The sequence below is a fragment of the Tiliqua scincoides genome, chromosome 7 (genome assembly GCF_035046505.1).
Source record: "Tiliqua scincoides isolate rTilSci1 chromosome 7, rTilSci1.hap2, whole genome shotgun sequence".
In the NCBI taxonomy this organism is placed as follows: Eukaryota; Metazoa; Chordata; class Lepidosauria; order Squamata; family Scincidae; genus Tiliqua; species Tiliqua scincoides.
The window spans coordinates 8,637,576-8,662,803 of NC_089827.1; the positions used below are offsets into that span (position 1 = coordinate 8,637,576).

The 25,228-nt window shown below is 44.4% G+C and overlaps 1 protein-coding gene across 1 annotated transcript in view; it reads left to right on the forward strand.

The window, feature by feature from the left end:
• GRM8 (glutamate metabotropic receptor 8) overlaps window positions 1-25,228 on the forward strand; it is a 504,716-nt gene that overhangs the window by 305,933 nt on the left and 173,555 nt on the right. The gene's annotated exons all lie outside the window — the stretch shown is intronic.

A 25,228-nucleotide genomic window follows, 5' to 3' on the forward strand; every position in this document is an offset into this window, starting at 1 on the left:
CAGCTAAATAGCTGGCACAACTCTGAGTTAGACCCATTGGAGCCACTGGGGCTCTACCCGGAGAAATGGAACCAATGTTTCCATGGAGTTCTCCAGCGGACCCCACAGCCCTTTTGGCACCACTGTACCACGTGCCCCCATAGGATTGGCCCTGACTCTGCTCTTTGTGGGAAAGGACACAAGAGCTATTTCATCAATTGCACGTAGAACATTTTCCACACCTTAAGGTATTTGCCACCAACAGCCTGATCTTCTCTGGGGCTTACAGCGGTGGATCTCGCAATCCGCAACTGTAAGTCCCAGACCTATGGTGCCAAAGTTGCACTGCTGTAGTGCATGCCAGGGCTGGCTGCCCGCAGCTTGCAAGCACCCCTCCAGAACAGGTAGATTTGGGACATCTAGATTTGGTACCCCTCCAGAGCAGGTAGATTTGGGACAAGGCAGGGCAGAGTGGTTTGAGGCAGGCAACTGTGCATGATGAGATCCTATCCCCTGTCCCGAACTGCCCCACGAGCCTTCTCAGTCATGCCATCTAAATAGCTGATGTAGGTCTGAGGAGACCTATTGGAAACCAGGTAGCCTCCAGGAAGGAATGTAATGAAGATTTTTAGTTATCTCAACTGGGCTTTTTGGTGACCCCCCATAGCATACAGTGTCCATCAGCGGCGCTGTGTGCAGTGGGCTAATGGGGTATAGATTTGGGCCCCAAATTATTTAACAGGTATCCTACTATCTTTGATGAGTTGGAGAGTTAGGACAGACAAAAGAAAATATTTTTTTACTCAGCATGTGGTTGGTCTGTGGAACTCCTTGCCACACGATGTAGTGACGGCGTCTGGCCTGGATGCCTTTAAAAGGGGATTGGACACGTTTCTGGAGGAGAAGTTCGTTACAGGTTACAAGCCATGATGTGTATGTGCAACCTCCTGATTTTAGAAATGGGCTATGTCAGATGCAAGGGAGGGCACCAGGATGAGGTCTCTTGCTATCTGGTGTGCTCCCTGGGGCATTTGGTGGGCCGCTGTGAGATACAGGAAGCTGGACTAGATGGGCCTCTGGCCTGATCCAGTGGGGCTGTTCTTATGTTCTTATGATGAGAATTTTAGTTGGCAGAATTATTTCCTGGAAAGGGGGGGGGGGGCTAGCCTCTATTTTTCCTTTTCTTTTCAGTAATGCAAAGTGCTCTGCAGTATGGCAATGAACAAATGCAATGCATAGAATGTTTATTGTTTATAGCTTCTTGTTTCTAGTTTCTTATTTTCCAGTCCTCCTTTTTTATTTTGTCCTGCCCAGTGGTGTCACGAGGGTTTGTGTCACCTTGTACGGGAGGACAGCATGTCACGCCAACAATGGAGCTCCTCCCATGCAGCGGGGGGGGGGGGAATGCCCTGGGCTGTGGGCATGGTGGTTTACTATTATCCCACCCCCACTGGTTTTTTGGCTATAACTTTTGATAGAATAGAGATAGTTCAGCAGGGTCTGTTGCATTGCATTCTGCATGAAATTACACATTGAATGATATGCAACATGATGGTATTACTTGAATATACCAAGGTTTTAAAAATTTTGACCGCTAATGGTGTCACTCATTCTCCTGTGTGTGTGTCACCTGATGTGGCCCACACTCCCCCTAGTGACAGTATGGCTATGTTTCCTAGCGATGTATCCAGCAGTACTGAACTGAATTCCCAGGTGTTCTTTGGGCATTGTAGGTGGCAGCTCGACCACTAAGCCAGACTTCCTGCCCATGACTGCCTCATGACCAGAAATTGAGGATGAGAAAGGCAGCTAGCGTGCCTGTATGGCACGCTAGCCAAGATTGCCAGGCTTATCCCCCTATCAGCCGGCAGCAGGACTTTTCTGCCAGCTGATTGGCTGGTTGGCCTGAGGGGGCAGAATGACTGAGCTCGATCTAGCTCGCAGACGCTAGACCTGGCTCAGTTCCGTTCCTGGAAGCGACCCCACCTGCCCGCCCTGTAGCTAGTCTGGGATTAGCTGGTCGCTCTCCGGAGGACTGGGTAGGAATTTTTTGGGGCATCATCTGATTGGCACCATGATGGTGTTTGTTTTCGCCTACCTCAGACTGGCTATGGAGCGCGTTTGGGTCTGCAAGATATCACTTTAATGTCCTGGTCACTGGCGGTAGAAGTGCGGGGTGGGTAGGCAGAAGAGCTTCTCGGTGTCCAATCTAAGTCAGCAAGGACAGGGGTGAACCAGAACCACTCTCAAGATGCTTGACCAGCTCGGGGAGGCAGGCTGGCTAGCCCCTGGTCTGAACTTTGGGGCCTTGCAGGGGTGACCTGAAGGCATAGCAGTTCGGCTGACTTACCCTCTTCGGGTAAGGCGGGCTTAATAACTATTGAGCTACGCCTGGAGTCAGGTGGATGCCCTATGAGACTGGGGGACGTAGACGGCTAGGGCCATTTCCCCCATTTAGAACCCCGCACTTGGGATGGGTATTGTTTACCCTATTTTGCCTTGTTGCTCTGGTTGTAATTTAATAAAGTGGCCCATTTAATCCCATACCTGTTGTCGGCTGTATTTATTGGGGAATGCATGGTAACTAGAAGCGAATTCTGGTTGCATCTGGAGGCTTTTTGAGGATGAAGGGAGGCCTGTGGAGTGAGCAGAGGGCCCAGCATGGTCTCCAGAAGGCCTGGCACAAACTCAGTGTGAGTAACTGTGGTGCTGCAGCCCTGCACACTCCAGCATCCACGGATTTTGGTATCCACTGGGGGTCTGCAAAAACTGGTTTTTGCAGCTTTGCAAACAGAATGGCCCCATGGGTTTCCCTTTGTATTCCCTTTCAAGTATTTGTCTTGACTGGCTTGATAGTCGAGTTTGTTTGAAACCTCGAGATGCTGTGCTTGTTGAGAAGTGAATGAATGGAAAGATTTACCTTGAGCAAGATGCTCGAGCTTGACAGTGGAAGATGAGAACCCCTTCTTAGCATTATATTTGACTAATGTTATGTATCAAGTGGTTAATAATTAAAGGCTCTTTTTTTTTTTTTCTTAAAGGAATTATGATCACCTGCCTTTCCTCCCCTCTTCTCTTATTCATTTTCCACCAACTCCCAAAGGATTTCGTTAAAAGAAAGCAAAAAGCACTTAAGCTGTAATAGCCAAATAACCTGCTGATTGCAAAGGTTATTTGCTATAAGGCACTCAAAAGTGCTTAGCATATCGTATTGTTTGCGTTGTATACATAACTGAAGAAAATTGTATCAAAATGAAGCCAGAGAACGTGAAAAGTATGAGCCAGTAAAGCTGAATAGCTTGGTATGGCTGCATTGCTTCCTTTTAAAAAAGACACCATGCCTTTCCTCTGAGAAAAGCACACTTACATTTCTACATGTTGCTACAACCAGGGTTGGCAATAGGAGCTCTGGGGCCCAAATGGAATCTGTTTTTGCAGGGGCTCAGGTACAGAATCTGAGAGATATAAATCACACTTATCATAGACTTTAAATCTCTATGGTAGGATGGAAAGCAATCAAAATGTGCACTTAAAAAGTGCATGTGAGTTATTACTCCAAGGGTACATACAATCCTACCCTGCTCTGGAACAGTCAAGCCAAGAGGCTTGTGCTGTATCCAGTGCAGGATCGGGGCCCAAGGCAGCTCAGGCAGAGGCAAGGGGAAATTTTCCCCCTTACCTCTGGGTAAGGTACCTTTGCCCCAATGGATCTCCTCAGACTTGCGTCACGTCCTTTACCCTGCTCCCAACTCCCTGGGAATGTGGGTTGGGATCCAGCATAAGTGCTGGATCCTAGCCCTGCCTCCCACTCCCCCTGCCTGCCCCCCCCGGGGGCCACCCACTGCCCCCCGTCCCCCTGCCCAGGAACGTCTCCCTCCCATCTCCTCCCCGCCCATCCCAATTTTCAAATTGGGTTTTTACAAGTATTGCTCTGTCAGACGCAAAACCCTCCATTCAGCAGATGTTTCCGTTCAAGTTCAGCCAATGTCCTCACTGTGCTCTGCCCTTCCAAAGCTCCACAGCTTCACATATTAAAGATCTACAACTGTTTAATGGGATTGTACATCACCTCCCACAGATTAATCTAACCCAATTCAGAATGGCAGAGGCAGCACAGAGAAAACTCAGTACAGAGAAAAGTAGAAGGGATGGACATAAGCTTTCTCCAGTGCATACAAGAACTATGCTAGCTTAGTAAGATCCTTAGGGTGTAATCCTAACCCCTTATGTCACTGCTTTCCAGTACTGACATAAGGGCAATGCAGCTCTGAAGTAAGGGAACAAACATTCCCTTACTTTGAGGAGGCCTTCGTGAGTGACACCCAACTGCAGGATGCAGCACATCCCATCGGCACCGCTATGCCAGTGCTGGAAAGCACTGACATAAGGGGTTAGGATTGCGCCCTCTGTCTACCACAGTCTTTGGTAATGTGGAACTCAAGTATTATGGACAGCTACTCTGGTTTTATTTTGACGTATGGATTCCTCCCCAAATGCTATAAAAAGCTTAACTGAATTGGATTCCTTCTACAACGAGCATTAATTTGAGATGTGCATGGGTATATGCAATCTCCACTTAACAAAGGTAAGAGAAAATGTCACCATGAGCACTAATGCCAACTGTCTTAGGAAATGTGTCATTGAATTAAAAAGATGGTGATACATTTTGCCTGTTGGCATACTTGGCAAGTACATTTTTCAACGGTTATTTAGAATCAGCCTTTATATCATGTCGCCCGTGACAGCGTACCAATAGTTGTTGAAGCATGCACTTAATATGACATTTACCAAGTCTCTGCCGAAGAAATGTGAGAGGGCTGGCATTTCAATATTTCTTTTAATATGTAGCGAGGATGAAGTCTTGTTTGATCTAGAGTGTGATTATTTCTTTGATATTGGCCAGTTCATCGTTACATTGACACAGAAATCTATGGCAGGATTTTCAGCATCTAATGGATGGTTTGTTCCTCCATAAATTTTGATGAACTCATGAATGTGTGTATGTGCGAGAGAGAGAGAGAGAGAGAGAGAGAGAGAGAGAGAGAGAGAGAGAGAGGGGATAAAATAGCCATTCAAGTTATTTTATGGAAATCATTTTGTCCTCCACTTGTGTAATATAATAGTAAAAATATTTAACTATATGTCAGGATAGTGATTTTCAACCTTTTTAATCTCTTGGCACACTGACAAGGTGCTTTTTTAACAATTAACAAGGCACACCACACTGCTGGCCAGGGACTCACATGCCCCAATGGCCTTCCTAATATATGACCCTCCCCCAAACTCCTGTGGCACACCTGCAGACTGTTTGCGGCACACCAGCGTGTCGTGGCACAGTGGTTGAAAAATGACATGCCAGGAGGTTCAATTTCACCTCTGCTGTAACTCATCAAGTAGCCTATAGATGCATCTCTGGAAGTAAGCCCCACTGAACCTCGAGGGACTTAAAGCCCAAACCGTGCCAAACTGGCCAACGCCAGCTCCCCCTTTGCAAAAACGCTGACTGCTATAAAGCAGTCTGTGCCTGTCGCAAAAGGCATTCTGACAGCAAAAGATTTAGCGCAGGGGTAGCCAACCCATGGCACGGGTGCCACTAGGAGCACACAGACATTTTCTGAATGGCATGCTCAAAGTTGCCATCTATTAAAAAAAAAAAATAGGGTGTGGGGTTGGAGGGGGCGGGACTGGCAGATTTCAGTGCCATTGCATCCCTGGGTGCTGTAGAGGCTTTAGATTGAGCTGTAAACATATTGAAAACGGGACCCCAGCATCTGCAGCATGGATAGTGAAACCCATGGATGTTGGAGCAGCGGCTAAGACAAACCCACTGTAATATGTTTTGGCCAAGGTCGTAATGGCTCAACCTTAGCTGAATTACTGTATGGCCCTTATGCTGCAGTGTTTGTTTGTTTTTTTATTGAATCATTCCTATTTGGTCATATTTTGCCTTTGAATTGCCAACAGAAAATCTCTTTCGGAGACGCAGTGTTTGTGCATACTAAATTTGAATAACAGATCTAGCACTAGCAAATAAACAAGATTGTATATTTGTGATTACTTCTGCCTCCTGTTTCATTTGCAACCCCAAACAACTCTAGTATATTTCTGAGCAAGTCCTATTAAACACCTCGTGGATGTTTCATTTTTCCAGCGCATCTTTGTAAATTGGATGTTTGTTGTACACCAGTACAGATGTCTCCAAACTCACTGATAGTGTCTGTAAACTCAACTTAAACTTAACTTGGTCCCTCTGGAGGAAATTAATCTTCTAGTCGCTGAGGGGCATGACCTTGGCAACACACGGGATCAGAAAAATTGACAATAACCAGTTGGGACGAGTAGTAATCTCATTCTGTGCAGAAGGTCTGAGACAGTGTGCTCTACAAGGTTAATGTGTTGCTTCTTCAAGACAGTGGCCCATGGAAAAAAAATTGCAGATAATTAACTTGGCTTGTGCTACTGGCTATTTTATTTTTCCAGTGTCTGTATACAAGTGATTAAACTGATCTTTCCTTTCGGGAAGCCCTGCCGTTGCAAATAATATAGGTTCACATAAAAAGGGGAAACAAAAAATCTTGCTGTAAAATTTAATAAAACAGCATTAAAAGAAGAAAATGAGATGGCTTTCTTTCTTTCTTTCTTTCTTTCTTTCTTTCTTTCTTTCTTTCTTTCTTTCTTTCTTTCTTTCTTTCTTTCTTTCTTTCTTTCTTTCTTTCTTTCTTTCTTTCTTTCTTTCTTTCTTTCTTTCTTTCTTTCTTTCTTTCTTTCTTTCAACCTTGCCAGGGAGTTCTGTTTTCCCAGAAACGCAAAATAACATCAAAATCACCTTTTCTGATATGGAGCGCTCCAATGGCCGGTGCAGATGTGCTTGGGTCACAAGGTCAACCTCCAGTGCAGGGTCTGACCCAGAAGGGCCTCTTCACCCTGCCATCATGTCGTGCCACTCCGCACCTTAAAAAAAAGCTCCTCGCTGGCAGCGGAAGGAAGGAAGTCGACGGAGGCTTGGTCACCCCGTTGTCAGCAAGTCCTTGTCAGTCAACAGTGGCTTCCTCACTTCCTTCCTGCCAGCAAGGCCTTCTCCGGTCTACCAAGGTCTACCCGTCTCAGAAGTTGTTTGATCACATGACTTGAATTGCTTGATTGGAGGATGTACTATGAACTGAGCTGTTTTATCTCAATTTATTATCTCTTCCTCCTTGAAGAGGTAGTTTGTCTGGTAGTTTGTCTCTCTGATGTCAGAGTATGCTTTTATCGTTCACTTTTGTAGGTTTTAAGATTCACTTTTTTAAAAATTATTTATTTATTTATTTTAAAATTAACACACACAAACATACAAACATATAACATACATTTAGGAGTGCTAAATACCATATACCATTACTAATTAATCATACTATATCTCCTAATCTACTTACTCATCTATTTCTACCTCTTATTGATTTATCCATTTATTTATATAATATACAATAAATTGTCCCTAATGCCCTATACTATATTTTCTAAATATTCACTTTTTACCAAGCGTAAACTAACTTCAATTGCTCATTAATATTAAAACAAAATAACCTAATTACCAAAATTATCACCTCAGCTATTTCAACTCCAATCTAATTACACTTTTTTCTTTGACATAATAATCACATATAAAACAATTCTTCCACACGTTTACATTTCCAGCTATATTTCTTTTTAATACATTCTAATTCATATTTATCAATTTCATACGTATTCTTTTTTTTCTTCAAATAAATTTGGGCCATTTTTATTAGCTGAATAAATCCAATTTTCTTTAACCCTTAGATTACCCCTCAGGGTTCTTTTTCTTTCTTACTTTCCATTTTTTCTGGTGTAATATCTTTAATAATTTATCTCTATAACAGAATCTGATAGATCCACACTTTCTTATATAGGGTGTGTTCATTCTTCCAGTTAACTGGGATATATTTTCTCATCATTCTAACAAATTTTGTGACTTGTGCACTCCTGTTACTCTGTCCATCTTATCTTTCTTGTTCTCAATCAGCGTCTCTTCTTCGTCCTGTTGATTTTCCTCCTTGTCCACTTTTTCACTCCCTTGTTTATCTTCTGCTTGTTTCTTCACATCTTCCAATTGTTCCTTACACACATCTATCTGTTGGGAAAGAGTCTCCAGACTGGCTTGAATCTGTGAGGACCAACTCAGCTGTTGTCGCTCCATAACAAGCAATCTCTCCGTATTAATCAAGATTTTCTCTATCCACATTTCTGGAACAGAGTCCATTTTGCAATTTCTCCCTAGTCCACTAGATGTCCACAACGTATTATTCACCTTACTTCTACCACGTCATTACTACTCTGCCATCTGCATTCCTTACATACCTCTTGCAGATAACAGTCCAGTGCGGTTAACGGAGAGAGAAACAAAATGCAAGAAAACAGTCTCACCATCCCTGGTGCAGAGAAAACAAAGCTCTTTCAAATCTAATGAGAATTGTATTTATATCCAATTAAGTCCAAGAATAATTCTGGATTTAGTTCACACCCAAGTTATAGTTGTAATTATAATCCACCACCAATTTATTCCACGACAGAGAAAAAGAGCACTTTCAACCTCCTTAAAAAGTCTCTTGTTAATGCCCCCAACATATCCAGGGCTTTTAGCCAAATCAGTAAATCAGAGCCAGGGACAATATTAACACTTGCTTATCTTAAATTTCCAGCTTATACACTTCACGCTTTTTTTCCCTTCCTCCATATGGCATCTCAGCACAGAGCCAGCAGCTTGATTGCAGATAAGAACATAAGAACAGCCCCACTGGATCAGGCCATAGGCCCATCTGGTCCAGCTTCCTGTATCTCACAGCGGCCCACCAAATGCCCCAGGGAGCACACCAGATAACAAGAGACCTCATCCTGGTGCCCTCCCTTGCATCTGACATTCTGACATAGCCCATTTCTAAAATCAGGACATTGCACATACACATCATGGCTTATAACCCGTAATGGATTTTTCCTCCAGAAACTTGTCCAATCCCCTTTTAAAGGCATCCAGGCCAGACGCCATCACCACATCCTGTGGCCAGGAGTTCCAAGACCAACCACATGCTGAGTAAAGAAATATTTTCTTTTGTCTGTTCTAACTCTCCCAACACTCAATTTTAGTGGATGTCCCCTGATTCTGGTGTTATGTGAGAGTGTAAAGAGCATCTTTCTATTCACTCTGTCCATCCCCTGCATAATTTTGTATGTCTCAGTCATGTCCCCCCTCAGGCGCCTCTTTTCTAGGCTGAAGAGGCCCAAATGCCGTAGCCTTTCCTCATAAGGAAGGTGCCCCAGCCCCGTAATCATCTTAGTCGCTCTCTTTTGCACCTTTTCCATTTCCACTATGTCTTTTTTGAGATGCAGCGACCAGAACTGGACACAATACTCCAGGTGTGGCCTTACCATCGATTTGTGCAATGGCATTATAATATTAGCCGTTTTGTTCTCAATACTTTTCCTAATGATCCCAAGCATAGAATTGGCCTTCTTTATTGCCACTACACATTGAGTCGACACTTTCATCGACCTGTCCTCCACCACCCCAAGATCTCTCTCCTGATCTGTCACAGACAGCTCAGAACCCATCAGCCTATATGTGAAGTTTTGATTTTTTGCCCCAATGTGAATGACTTTACACTTACTGACATTGAAACGCATCTGCCATTTTGCTGCCCATTCTGCCAGTCTGGGAAGATCCTTCTGGAGCTCCTCACAATCACTTCTGGTCTTCACCACTCAGAAAAGTTTGGTGTTGTCTGCAAACTTTGCAACCTCACTGCTCAACCCTGTCTCCAGGTCATTTATGAAGAGGTTAAAAAGCACCGGTCCCAGGACAGATCCTTGGGGCACACTGCTTTTCACTTCCCTCCATTGTGAAAATTGCCCACTGACACCCACTCTCTGTTTCCTGGCCTTCAACCAGTTCTCAATCCATGAGAGGACGTGTCCTCTAATTCCCTGACTGTGGAGTTTTTTTAGTAGCCTTTGGTGAGGGACCGTGTCGAACGCCTTCTGAAAGTCCAGATATATAATGTCCACGGGTTCTCCCGCATCCACATGCCTGTTGACCTTTTCAAAGAATTCTATAAGGTTCGTGAGGCAAGACTTACCCTTACAGAAGCCATGCTGACTCTCCCTCAGTAAGGCCTGTTCGTCTATGTGTTTTGAGATCCTATCTTTGATGAGGCATTCCACCATCTTACCCGGTATAGATGTTAGGCTGACCGATCTATAGTTTCCCGGGTCCCCCCTCTTTCCCTTTTTAAAGATAGGCGTGACATTTGCTATCCTCCAATCTTCTGGCACCATGGCCGTTTTGAGGGACAAGTTGCATATCTTAGTCAAGAGGTCAGCAACTTCATTCTTCAATTCCTTAATAACTCTTGGGTGGATGCCATCAGGGCCTGGTGACTTATTGATCTTTAATTTATCAATGAGATCTGAAACATCTTCTCTTTTAACCTCTGTCTGACTTAATTCCTCTGTCAAGAGGGGCTGTTCGGGCAGAGGTATCTGCCCGAGGTCTTCTGCTGTGAAGACAGATGCAAAGAACTCATTTAATTTCTCTTCTCAGATCACTGCATCTCCCCTAGTACTGTCACAAACGGTTAGATCCCTCTGAGAAGAAAGCCCCCCCCCCAGGTCAGGCTTTCAGTTTCCCAGATACCTGCACCGATGAAGATCTTGTCTCTCCTAACAAAGATCTTCAGGTCCTCTTCAGACCTGCAGTATTTGGGGGAAAGCAAACAGTCTCCCAGGAGCTCCTGGAGACATGTCTGTTCATCCACTGTTGGCTCCTCCTCCTCGGTTCACTTTTGTAGTATACTTTTAATCTTCATTTAGTAGGTTTTAGGGCCCAATCCTGTATGGCCTTAGTGCTGGCACTGAGTTCCAGTGCTGGCGCTGGGTGTTGTAAACATGCTGTAAAGCACATCTGTGGCACCTGGAGAGGAGGGGTCAAGGACACTGGATCAGCACCAGACAGTGCTGGGCCTCAGTGCCACATAGATGACCGGCCAGTGCTCCTCCACTACTGCCTGGTGGTTAGTCTTCTTGGGGTGGGGGAAGACAAGGAGTGGACAGAATAGGGCAGAGGGAATGTATATGAATATGTTGAATAATAAATATTTGCTTTTGAAGTGTGCATGTCTTTTTTCTTCTTCTTCTGAAGTTCATTGTTTCACTTTTCACCCAAGAAAATGACTAGCCGTACAACTAGCAAGAACTGGGTTCTTCCCAGATCAGTTCTTTTGATTGCCAGTTCCTTTCTCCTATATATGGCTCAGAATTGGAATTAAAAATAATGTTTCCATTTTTCCATTGTATGCAATATAAATTATATTCTCTTTGAGGAGTTGTACCCGTTTGGCATTGTTAGCACAGCTGTTGTGTACGTTCTGGCATCTTTTAAAAGGACCAGGCTGCAAGAACGCTTATTTGACGGCACATGGTTGAAAAATGGGAGGTTACCTACAGATGTGCCTTCTTCATTCAGGCATCAGCCAGGTTTATAGTTTGGGTAAATGTCTATCATTAGGCACTTTTGAAACATCTTGAGTTCTCAGTCTATAAAATAGTCTTTCTTTCTGTTGCTAAAAATCTCTTTGTTTTACAAGCTGAACGTGACATAGTTTTAAGTATTTAGGCCATCAATTAGACTCTCATTTCTCATTGTGCCAAGACTGAACATCCAGTGATAAGCATAGACCACCCACCAAAACCAATGAGACTGTGCTCAAGTTAATGTTCCATAGGACGGCAGCTTGTAGTTTCATTTTATTGGCTGTTTATAATGTGCTCTTTTGCCCTTTGGCCGCAATCAGATTGTTCAGTGTACATCAGCCCGTGCTCAGTTATGTCTTCAGCCTGCAGTCCACAAAGGGGACAGATGCATCTCAAAGTATTCTTCGATCAAATATTTTTTGTTTGATTGATTTCAGTTTACAAATTCAAGTTCAGGACAGAATTTCTAAGGGCACGCACTGGACAATCTAGGAAGGCTGAATCAATAATTCTTTTCCTCAGTATATTCACCATGTTTTGACAGGCTAGAGGTGGATGAAGCCCACCTCTTCAAGTTTCCAGCCAATCAAAAAATCTACACAAGAAAAAATCCCCCTTCCAATTCTGTTTTAAAAGGGCAGATAAGTAATATCATGGGTGTTCAATCAAAACGCATTCAGTCTTCTACTGCAGGGGTCTCCAAACCCTGGCCCAGGGACAGATACGGCCCGTGGCCAGCTTCTATCCGGCCCGCGGCCAGTCTCCGATCCCCTGAGAACCTCTGGCCCAGTTGACCAAACACAACTGGAGTTGTGCTTCTGCGGTGGAGAAATGGGGGCCATTTAAGTGTGTGCTTTATTTCTTGGGCTGGGTTGGTGCTTGGAGAAATCCTGGGCATTTGAGCACATGCATTTATTAATTCATCTAAGTTCCATCTCTAATGTATTTATTTAAATTTTATTATTTAATTTTTTCCCCTGGCCTTCAACACTGTACCTGCTATTTGATGTGGCCCTTCAGCCAAAAAGTTTAGAGACCCCTACTGTAAGTGGAAACGTCCTTTGCTTTCAGTTTCTATTGTGTTATTGATGTGTTAGGACATAATTGATCTCGCTGTGCATGGGAAGGTGAGTTTTTGAGTTCAGGTTTCTTACAGTTTAATATGGGGATAATCTGGGTAGCGACAGAAGACTCAACATAGCCATTTTCTGTTCCTCTCCTTCCTTGCTGCTGCTCCATCATACAGAGACAATAGATCAACCATTACTTGCTGAGTTGATGGGGTAGGTTTGTGTGGAAGGCTTCCCATATATAACACATTACCCATTCTTTTCCTCTCCAGGATCCTGGACTTGTTCTCTCCCAATGCAAGTAATATACATTATACCAACAAGGGTGACCAGACTTGCTTAACATAACGAATGATAAACTTCTGTTTGAGAGCTGCAATATTTAAGAAGCAATGAACATTAATAATATAATATAATATACAGTATTTATATACCGCCTTTCTTGGTCTTTATTCAAGACTTTATTCAAGGCGGTTTACATAGGCAGGCTTATTAAATCCACGCAGGGATTTTTACAAATTGAAAGAAGGTTCTTTCTTTCAAGAACCACTACATTCAAGGTGTTACACTCCGATCTGGTTTAACATTCTGGCCTCCATCCTCCCACGCTCCGAGCAGATGGAACAGCTCAGCTGCAGCTTGCCAGCTGCTTCAAGGTCGCACGGCCGGTGGCCTCGAACTGGCGACCTTGTGGATGTTAATCTTCAGGCAATGGAGGCTCTACCCTCTAGACCAGACCTCCTGCCCGTTTTAGGCCATTTCTGCCCAACGTTGCATATATGCAACAGGGACCAAGTGTCTACACCGGTGGGCTGGGCAAAAATGGGTGAATCTAGGGAACTCTCAGTGTACCCGGTAGTTCTAAAGCTCGAACGTTTCTTTATTTACTTGTTACATTAATTGTGACGCAAAAAAAGAGCTCAGCCAGCATATTTCTGAGAGCCGCATATTAGATGCCAAAGAGCCACACGTGGCTCACAAACCATGGTTTGGCCACCCCTACTATAATGTGTGAATGAGTTTATGAATCAGGCAGTGTATGAATCAGGTGGGTTGGGAACAGATGAAATGTGTTCCATTGAGGTCTGTTTAAACCCTTTGTGCAAGTATTATACAGCGTGGGGGTCATCCATGCCCATAGTTTTGTGGTCAATGTTTTTAGTTATTTTAATGCAGATGATTTTATTTGTGCTTCTAAAGATTTCTATCCTGCCTCACTCCTGAGAGTCTATTTATCCATGAGAAAACAGGAACTCATTTTCTCCTCCTCCTCCTTTTTTTAAAAAAGCTTCTAAGATATGACATGCTCTCTTGAGATTCATGTTGGGGTTTTTTTCCCTTTAAATAAATTAGCTTCTCTAGAACATTAACTTTAGTACATCTGGATGCTGCTGCTGATGAAGGGAATGCTAGCTTAGAAAGTGCAGGTTTCCAATTGCACGTCAAGGCACAGAAGATAAAAAGTCTCAAGAAGCCATCAATTGATAACAGAGACACTGGCTGTGTCTGTATAAGTTTCCTTGTTTGCAGGGTCATAATTATAAACTGATTGCTGCTGGGGGGGAAATGCTGCTCTTGTTTTCCACCTTGAATAGTAATTACATGATATTGTTCTTTTCTTGGTTGCCTAGTTTTGACAACACCAGCCTTCTAAGGACACATACATTTGTTTTTAGAATATATGAAACGAGATACAAAAGGCCCTGTTTGCATCCAGGTTCATTCATTCCAAAACCACTACCCTGTTTGATGAATGTAGCAAATGGGATGAATGGAAGGCTGTTCTCAGCAGTGGCATAGCTAATGGAGTGCAGGGGGCGTCAACTGCACCGGGCAACAAGCTATAGGGAGGCAACAAGCTGAGCTTGACACTAGTGGCCAAAATTGTGTCAACCTTGGTATGTATGAATAATACCATTGTGTCATATATCTTTGGAAAGGTAATTTAATGTTGAATGTGATGAAAGAAACCTTGTTGGAGTATCTGTATTTTATCAAAAGTTATGGCCAATTAAACAGAAAACTTTTTATTTATTTACTTAATTGATTAAGGGCACAATCCAAAGCACCCTTTTGATTTGACCCTTTAAGGGCACAATCCAAAGCACCCATAAAGCACTTTTATGCCACTCTTCAGGGAGATAGGCCAGTGCACGGATGTGCACCAGCCTACCCGCACTGACGTGAGACCTGGAGACAGGTGAGTCTGCATTGGTTGAACTCAGCCACTGCAGAGGTCTGGGGGTGTGTGGGGAGGGCACAGCTGAGGTGGAAGGGAGGGGTTTCGGGGCAGGAAAAGCCTGGTGGTGGGTGTTCCTGGGAGTAGCTGGGCAGGGAGCAAGAGGTGGGGCAAGGATCCGGCATTTATGCCGAATCCTACCCCTGTTCCCAGGAGACTCAGGGCAGTCCTGGGCTGCTTGAATGTGTGCCACCTATTTAGGTGGCACAGATCCGAGTAGCCCCATTGGAGCTGCTGCAGCTCTCCCCACGGTAAAGGAAAAAGTTTCCTCTTGCCTCAGGCCAAGCCTCAGACAGCCCGAAGCTTGCACTGAATACAGTACAGGTCTGCCAACCTGCCTGTTCCGGCATAAGTTAGGATTGTGCTGTTAATTTGATTTGTAAGGGGGGGGCTACAAAATCTTCTCTGGTTAGCAGATGACTTACCTACGCTTCTGCCCCATTTTTCATTTTTTTTTAATAGTGTGGGTGTGACGGCATTTCCAGGGCATCATTTGTCACTCTGCACCGGGCTACACTTTCATTAGCTATGCCCCTGGCAGAAACCCATACACTGTGATTTGTTTTATTTTTTTTTAACAAAATTAAAAAAAAAAAGTTAACTTGCAACAGTAGCTCCTAGTGAGAGTTTCACTGTGAGACTGACAACTCCACTGGGCATTGATAGAAACTGGCATCAGGGGAGGTTTCTTGTAGTCTCATAAGTCATGCTTTGGATGCAATCCGTTAGCCGAAATGCTCCACATGTTTGCTCAGGTGTTATAACCCAGTGTCGCTCTGTGGAGCACAGTCCCAATTCACATACCTCCTGCTCCCATTTTTGCATTTTTCAAATCCTCTCAGAAGGGGTTCCCAAACTGGGTTGTGATCCACTGGTGGGTTGCAACCTGATTTTTGGTACTTTGCCAAAGGGTGATGGAAAGATCAGATAACTAATTGTCTTAAGCCCTGAGGCTACTGAAAAATCAGATACTGCAGCTGCTAATGATCGTGCAAAAAGCTCAGCTCCTGCAGTTTGCATGCAAGTGTAGGGAGATAAGTGTTTTGAGAGTTTTTTTCTGGTTATTTTTACTTATAAATTTTTAAAATCTTGGTATTTTAGAATAATACCGTCATATTGTATCTCATTCGTTACGGAGGTTCATGCAGAATGCAATGAAACAAACCACATTGAAATATCATAGCCATAGAAATGGGCTACATTAGATGCAAGGGAGGGCACCAGGATGCAGGTCTCTTGTTATCTGGTGTGCTCCCTGGGGCATTTGGTGGGCTGCTGTGAGTTACAGGAAGCTGGGCTAGATGGGCCTATGGCCTGATCCAGTGGGGCTGCTCTTATGTTCTTATCTCTATTCTAACAAAAGTTATAGCCAAAAAACCAGTGGGGTGAGCAATGGTACGTCACCATGTCCACTATCCAGGGGGTTGTCCAGCCCCCTTGCATGGGAGGAGGTCCATCGTGGAGGTGACAAGCTGGCCTCCCGCACCATGTGATGAAACCCTAGTGTTGCCACTGTACGTAGTTGTTACTCAAACGCAGCGCATTCTCGTGTGTTGATAAGCAAAACGGGTTTGAGTATATCTCAAAGTGGTGCTGATTTCTTTTTCTAAGTTAACATTATAATGACAGCTACAGCGCCCAAATATTAGCCTTTGTGGCTTCAGTTTTTTAAGTTCTGAATTTGTATCGGCAATTGGCAAAAAGCCGCTTTAGATACAATTTGTTTACTGGTGGAGCTTCGCACCTGTGTGCCAGTCATTGCAGGAAGGAGCCATTATTTCTGCAGTTGGGTTCTAATTTATTCTGCGAAGCTCATTATCTGAAATACAGCAGTTTGAGAGCGTGCCATCAGACGAGTGATAGTTATTTTATGCACTGATCTTTATGGTGATTGGATGCATTAATCAAACAACTGGTACAGTAAAACCGAAACAGCCTCATACCTTTTTTCCATTAGCATAATCACATTATGTCTCTTAAGCAACATTCCAGAAGCCTTTCAATTCAATCTGGTGCTCAAGGGGGATGGGGGTGGGCGGGAAATAATTAATTATAATCCGGAAATAGGCGAACTTAGAAGAATATTGGTCAGAATATTGGTCCAGTGAAATTTATAACTTTAATACCAGGAAGAAAGTACAATTTAATAATAATAATAATAATAATAATAATAATAATAATAATAATAATAATAATAATAATAATAATAATACAGGTATATAATAATTATATACCGCCTTTCTTGGTCTTTATTCAAGACTTTATTCAAGGCAGTTTACATAGGCAGGCTTATTAAATCCCCGAAGGGATTTTTACAATTTCTATCTTACAAGAACCACAACATTCAGGTGTTACTTTCTTGATCTGGTTTCACATTCTGGCCTCCATCCTCCCACGCTCAGAGCAGACGATCCCCGACGATTTAAGTGACAATTTAAGTGACGATCCCCGATACATTTTTGGCTTTTTCTTCTGCACTAGGGATCGTCCCTTAAATTCTACCCTTTTTGCTGGTGTTAACATTAACTATAACCTTTGAAATAAGTTGCCGAGCAATCCTAACCTTCTGCTTTGCCAACACAGTGGCCTCTGCACCAACCCGTAGTGTCACAAATGTGCCGTAAAGCATGTTACTCTACTGCAAGCAGCACTTGCAGGAAGGTGAGTAATGGAACAGGAGTGGGATAGGCCTGGGAGGGGGAGGGATGAGTGGAGGGGGCCTTCGCTGTACTCTAACCCCCCTTCCTGTGCCTGGCAGCTTTACACGGTTACACGGAGCTGTTTGGATTCACACCAGCGATTTAGCTGGTACAGATCCAAGTAGCCCTGTTAGGCTGGCTGGAGCAATACAAGGGATAAGGGCAGTGGTTCCCAAACGCTCTGGGAGAGAATCCATTCTCTCTGGGAGGAGTTTGGGAACTGCCGTAAGTTCCTGCAGAAGAGGGGTCAAAGCGGCAACGTGATCGCTGCAGTCATTTTGCTGCCAGGGGTTAAAGAATTTTTTTTCTCTTACCTGAGGCTGTGCTGGCCTCCGGGGGGGGGGGTCTCAGGAGTCTGTTGGACCCCTCTGCAGGGTTCCTCACAGCTCCAAACTTCTAAAAATAATTTTTCAAAGGGCACTTCCTGTTTTCGTCGTGAAACGCAAAGTGCACTTTTTATTATTTTCAGACATTTGGAGGTGTGGGGAGCCCTGCAGAGGGGTACAAAGGCTCCCCAGGAAGCCAGCTCAGCCTCCGATAACACAAGAAAGCCCCTTTAAACCCCAACAGCAACACGATCGCAGTGATTGTGTTGCTGTCTTTGCCCCCACCCCTGCCCCTTAAGGGAGCAGGGACAGGGCTTCCCTCTCTGGGGTGTCATAATTCCCCTGTTTGGGAAACGTTGTGTAGCAGCGCAATGCTGCTATGGGAAACAACCAAGGCTTCTGGGGCCTTGTTGTTTGGTGGGAGTGCAGAGTGCACTGAGAAAGTTTAGACTATAAACAGGGGCAGTGAGGAGCAGAACAATGAATGAGACACGGCAGACATTTATTCAGAGGGTTGATGCAGGAAGAGCTGAGCCGGAAGTAGGACGGTATGAGATCGAGAGAGAAGTCCGTCTTCCCCGCTAGCTTCCTCAGACTTTTATTCATTCTCAAAACACATGATGCAAAGCTATGCAACAGGGAAAATTACTGAAGGTTGCTAAGATTATACTGGCTGCCTACTAGCTAGTTCTAGCTTGACCACAATACACATTCCTGAGATATGATTCTGTTGTTCACAGCACTGGGTTCAGAGTCATCACCAAGGCCAAGAGTTTGCTCTTGCCGCGCAGGCGCAGAATGTGTTCTGCTGTTGCCACATATGCCAAGGCATCTCAAAAACTAGTGCTTGTGCACATAAATACTACACTTTGGATAAGGGGGAACATATCACCCTGAGAAGATCTCTAGCTAGTTCCTAATCAGCACTGGATAATGCATAGGCCACTCAGCCCAGCTGTGCCAGCAGGTCAGGACTGGGCTGCCCGTTAAGTTACTGCATGGAAACAGAATTCAATAGACAATGTTTAACATAGCAGGCCGGCGGCCTCTCCCTTTCAGCAAATGCTCACCTCACTGGAATGTCTGTTACGACGTGGTTCCATTTTCACAGAACGGAGCTCCAGAAAGAAAGTGGGACGCCTGTCTCAGAGCAACAGGTCAAACCTAGCAAAAGTTTAAATTATTCCACATCTTTTACAGTGATGAAAGCTCACTCATTTTCACCGCAGACTTTTCATGTTCTGGAAAGGAAAGAAAAAAACAACAACGTGGCCATGATAACTAGAGGGTTAAGGAGCACCATGATAAAAATAGATTCAAACCACCCATATCAATTCAATTTCTCTTAAGCCCTAGAATTAAAAAATAATAATGAATAAAAGTGGTGAGTTGCTAGCACTGTAAATGCCTGTGATACAAAATCAGAAAGACTTAAAGCCCTTAAGTCAGAGCTTCAGATCTCCATTCTGATTAAACGTCTTTTGTCGCTTGGAAATGGAAAAATGCAAGACGAGGCTTTTGTGATGTTTAAGTGATTATCTAAATGTTTAAGGAAGCTGCAGAAGGCATGGATTGAATTATAAATGCAGCTTCAGCTGGTCATGGTTTAGTTTGCTGCCTGGAATGAAACTAGATAAAACGACAGTGCCTGTGAGGGCCAATTTCTTTCCTTGTTGCCACACCTTTGTCTTTTGCCTTTATAGCCAGTTCTGAAGACTGACAAGGCTTCTCTAGATACCGCTGCTGCTTGTTGTATTTAAAGCCTAAGCTGGAAAGGTACACAGCAAGGACGTGTGTTCAGGGGAGGCAGAGCCTCACCTATCCTACTTCAAGCCTCAGCTTCCTCTATAATTGCACAAGCTCCACCCACCTTCAGAGGTATATGATCACAGGGCAGACAGAGCTGCTGCTAGACTAGTCTTGAGGCAGACAAGAGCTGGGCCTCCCCAGCGATCGTGTAACCACTCAGAAACTGGGTAGAACACGTGCGTGATGATTCCCTGTGATTGCGAAGATTCCCTGTGATCTGCTCAGTTTCCGAGTGGATATGCAATCTCTGGGGAGACTGAACTTGTCTGATTCAGCTAGTCTCTCCCTGCATAGAGACTTAGCTGAGGCAACAGAAGCTCGGCCTTCTCAGCGATGGTGCATGCAGAGGCTTGGTAACCCAGATGTTTGGTGATGACATCATACTTCCAGGTCACTGAGCTTCACGCCCAGTGCCTCCCCAGCATTGAACTTCACTGCAAGTTCTGCTCATTCATGAGAAGATTGGTACAAATTTCTACCTTTTCTGTATTATCTCCTTGCTCTAGCCACTCAGAATGGCTCCAAAAGGGTTGGGAGGGATTGCTTCCACCCCTACAGGTGTCTGTTCAGGCACCTACAAAACTTAGCACTGTAAACCCCCCCCCCAGTTATGTTACTGTGAAAGACAGCATGTTCATAGCATGCAGGCACTTCTATTTGATAATATTTTAGCTCTCTATAACATGTAGCTTTCTATATGGAGTAGGCGGACTTGTGGCTGGGTGTTTCAACTCCACGTGTATAAGTCAGCAGTGCCACCACTAGAGTTTGCATTCACCCAGTGTGGGAGACCAGCGTGTCACCCCCATAATGGATCTCCCCCCCCATGCAGTGGGCAGGGCAATGCCCCCAGCAGTGGGAGTTTGTTCATTGCTCCAAGCCTGCTGTTTTTTTGGGGGGGCTATAACTTTTGCTAGAATAGAGATATTTAAACGTGGTTTGTTTTATTGCATTCTGTATGAAATTACGCATCAAATGATATGTAACATGATGTTGTTATTACAAAATACCAAGATTTTAAAGATTTGGGACAGTAATCATGTCACGTCACCCCCTGTGCATGTCACCCGGTGTGGCCTGCACCCCCTCAATTGACACTACCATATGTCAGCCTTCATTAAGTTTGTAAAATGCCCTTAGTGCTGGCTTCTGTATAATAGAGGCTGTGGGGCACACCATTGGTGAGTTTTCCTGGCTAGAACCGGTTTATGAAATTCTTTCTTATCCCCTTTTCACCATCTCTCGAGCTGTCTGGTTTTTCCATTAGCAAGACGGAGAGTCACGTGTGCTGTGCTTGTAAGAATTGCACAGACAGGAATTTTCCATTCACAAAATGTATAATTTCCTCCCATGTTGCCATGGCGGTGTAAATTTTGGAATTTCATCCTAAGCCCAAATGACCTTAATTTCAAGCTGCGTAATAAAGCGTTACGGTTTGATTACCCAGTGACCAAAGGAAGAAATAATAATAAAATAAAGAAACCGATAATAACGCATGCTGAAGGTGTGACATTATTTTGTGGGTGGTTAACTTGTATTTATAGCATTTACAATCTGCCCCATTTTACAGCTATACATTAACATTTACTTTGGGAGGCACGGCTATAATTAAATTTTACAGCCAATTAAGTTGATGAGTCACTGTCAGCTGGGTAAATTACTGTTTTAGATGCAGGAGACAATTAGGGAACATTCTTTGCAACCTTGTTCTGTTCTTGAAAATTCGGATGAAGAGCAAAGCTGGGCTCTGATGTCGCTTTGTGACTTCACACAACTGCTGATGCCCGGAAGCGTTGGAGAAAGAGGTGGGGAGGGGAAAAGGGATAGAGACAGGAAAGCCTGTGACTTGGTTCCCTTACTACTTAATTAGGGAAAGACATATAGAGCTAATAAAATAATAAACTTGTTTCTAATTTATGTGGCAATGTGATTTACGAGCAGAGTTTTGGCAAGGGGTAAAAATGAAAGATTATGTTGTGTATAAGGGGTTATCTATCTAACTGTCATGGGCACTGACAAAAATGCAAACCTCTGAATAATGAGCATTTGGTACTAATAAGGAAAGGGGAAAGCCTGGAAGACCGGACAACATATTTTCCCCTAATTGGATATCATAAGATTGAGAGAGAAAAAGTTCTGATCTATACACTTGTTGCAAGTTTAGGTTGCACAAAGGTTTCCAAAGCTTGATGATGCATGCAGTAGCAGATGAAGCAGGTGGCTGGAGTGGCCACAGGGGGTAGTCATGGGTGAGTGGCGTGCAGACAGGTGACTGTGGCAATGTGTTCCTCTTCCACAGTACTTTTGGTGTTTCCTGGGCTTGTTGTGGCTGGGTGCATGTGCAGTAAATTGGGCCCACCTGTGCTCCTTTGACTCCTAACTGGAGCAGTTTCAGAAGTTCCAAGTTCTTCTTGGCCCCAGGGAAAGGGGTAGAAACGAAATGGGGGTGTTGCTGGCCCAACAACCAGGATTCTCCCCAACCAGGCATCAGAGTTCAGCAGTGGGAAGGGGTTGCTTTACGCTTCTTCCTCCACCACCACCTGTCTCCTTCCCTGGAGCATCCCTCAGGTAGCCCGTCCAGAGATATCTCATCACCAGCCGTATGAAGCCCTGGGCCTTCCGGAGCTGCCTCTCTCCCATCCCCACCGTCAGTTCCACTTGCTCCAGCCTAGGGGTTAAAGGGCCAGCATGACCCCCAAGTAGGGAGGCTCTCCTCCTGTGAGGAGCAGCCAAACCTATGCCTTGATGACCTGGAGGACATGCATGCATGTGTTGGCTGTGCGGGGCCACCAGTTGCTTCCTTGCCAGGATGTGAGGAGACAACTGGAGTCCCCAAGACAAATCCAGAAGCGCACAGATTTAACAGCTCAAACCGGCAGCAACATTTCTCTTGTTTTCTGCCACCCGTTCCCCAATTCAGTTGCTTTTTATTGCTTCTGAAGGAAAGGCACCATTCATCTGAGCAGTTGGAGATTTGAATCATGTCGAGGAAGAGGGGAGCATATCTTTGCAGCAGAGAGGACAGAGGGCAGAGAATGGACAGCTCACAACCACAGCTGAAACTCCAGTGCTGGCCCCCACTGCATGCGGTCTGTCTCGACTCTGTATGGTGGTCTGTGGGGGAGCTTTTGGGAATCATCAAAGGTGATCTTTTTTTCCCTTGAAACCTCTCAGACCACTTCTCAGGATCTCACAGACCTCCTGTGTTTCAGGGACCACAGGTTGGGAACCACTTTGTTACAGGTTCAAATTTAAATACAACGTTGAAGATAAATAGGAAGCCGCCTTACTTTGAGTCCTTACATTATTGGTCTTCTTAGATCAGCATTTTCTGCCCTGACATGTTCCATCTCCCAGCTGTACCTGTGATTGAACCTGGGTCTTCTGAATACTGGGCACATACTCTGTAGCTGAGTTAAGATCTCTCTCTGTTAAGGGATCATCCCCAGGCCTGCAGGTAATTTGCAGGCTGAATAGTATCAGGCCCTGAAGCCTTGGCCTGACTGCGCACAGCATCATGGGAAGAGATGATGCAACATCTGGTGATCCATACCAGGTGACTGTCACCAGGTATGTCACCCCATGTGCCATCAGAGTGACTAAGCACTTTCTAGTTCACTCTGATTGGCTGTGGCAAGTATATACTTCAGCCAGGGCAAGCTGGGTCGTGGGAGATGCAGAGTGGAGTTTGTGCCGAAGGCTACGTCAGTGTGATCCGTGAATTGTGCGCTATCTGGACTGTTGCTGTATATATTATACATAGTAAAGAGACGTTTGGTGGAGGACTTCTGCCGTGTGTCATCTTTGTTCCCGGGAGTGCCTACGCTCTGGCCTTGAGAGATAGGTGGAGAGTGCAGCCGGACAGCTGCTTGCTGCGGAAACTATACCCGCATCGTAACACTCTCTCTCTCTCTTCCTCATTACATTTTTTCCGGTTCCTCGTTCCACCTTGTTCAAAGTTTTGACTAATTACACTGGGGTGCAGTTTGGCAATGATTTTTAAATTCCTGATGATTTGAAACTTTTGAGTTTTACAAGATGTATATTTATGACTAATGAGGAAAACCTTCAATATGGATGCGTCAGAGTGGAAACATTTACGCCTCATATATTTTTAGTAATGATAAAGAACAAACATGTTTTCCTTCTGGGTGGTTGAGCATTTTGGATATTTTCAGAAAAGCCAATTTATTTTATTTTAAAGCCAACAAAACAAGGATATAGGCACGACTGACAGAAAAGGCACCTGTTTCAATATTTCTGGGTTTGATTTTTTTAATTAAAGTTTCTCATAAACTTCTAATTTCCCAGGAAAAGCATCTGAATGCAATTCACTAAGATTGATGAGGGCAATCATGCTCAAAGTGGTGGGCCGATGTATAAGGGCAAAACCGAGAAATGGAAGGCCTTTCTAATAGATCTTTGAAGATGAGTGGTCCCCAAGATGCTCTCTGTTGCTCATCCTGGTAATCAGACAAAATAATAGCACATCTTTATAATTGCGCCATTAGCATGCATTTACCTGGCGATCATCTGGTGTTAGTTTTTCCTTATTACTGACAAGCCTGTGGCTGAAAAGTAAATGGGCTGTGACTACCCATAGGAAGGAACGTGCTACAGCTGTGCACCGCACTTTTAAAAGGAGTGTCATTTTTTTGTAGCACAATCCTATGCATGTCTAGGTACTCAAGTCAGCTCTACTGAGTTCAATGAGATTACTCCCAGGTAAGGGTGCACAAGATTGCAGCCTTGGGGATGTTGTTTCCTTAGTGTCTGAAAAATGGAATGCTCCCTTCCATAAAATGAGGGGTTGCACAAATTATGGAGAGCAGATAAAATGATCAGCCTTTCAGCAGATAAATGATCAGCAGATAAAATGATCAGCAGATAAAATGATCAGCCACAACAGAAAAATAAATTCAAGGCAGATATAATATGTGAACCGCTTATAGTATTTTGCAGAGAAAGGCAGAATATTTGTTGGCAACCTTCAGTCTTGAAAGACTCTGGTATCGCGCTCTGAATGGTGGTTCTGGAACAGTGTCTAGTATGGCTGAAAAGGCCGATTCGGGAGTGACAGTCCCTTCCACACTGGGAGCAAGTGCAGCCTGTCCCTGGTCTGTCTCCCTGGCTATGGGCCTCCCTTCTTTGCCTCTTAGCCTCAGACTGTTGGCCAAGTGTCTCTTCAAACTGGGAAAGGCCATGCTGCACAGCCTGCCTCCAAGCAGGCCGCTCAGAGGCCAGGGTTTCCCACCAGTTGAGGTCCACTCCTAAGGCCTTCAGATCCCTCTTGCAGATGTCCTTGTATCGCAGCTGTGGTCTACCTGTAGGGCGCTTTCCTTGCACGAGTTCTCCATAGAGGAGATCCTTTGGGATCCGGCCATCATCCATTCTCACAACATGACCGAGCCAACGCAGGCGTCTCTGTTTCAGCAGTGCATACATGCTAGGGATTCCAGCTCGTTCCAGGACTGTGTTGTTTGGAACTTTGTCCTGCCAGGTGATGCCGAGGATGCGTCGGAGGCAGCACATGTGGAAAGCATTCAGTTTCCTCTCCTGTTGTGAGCGAAGAGTCCATGACTC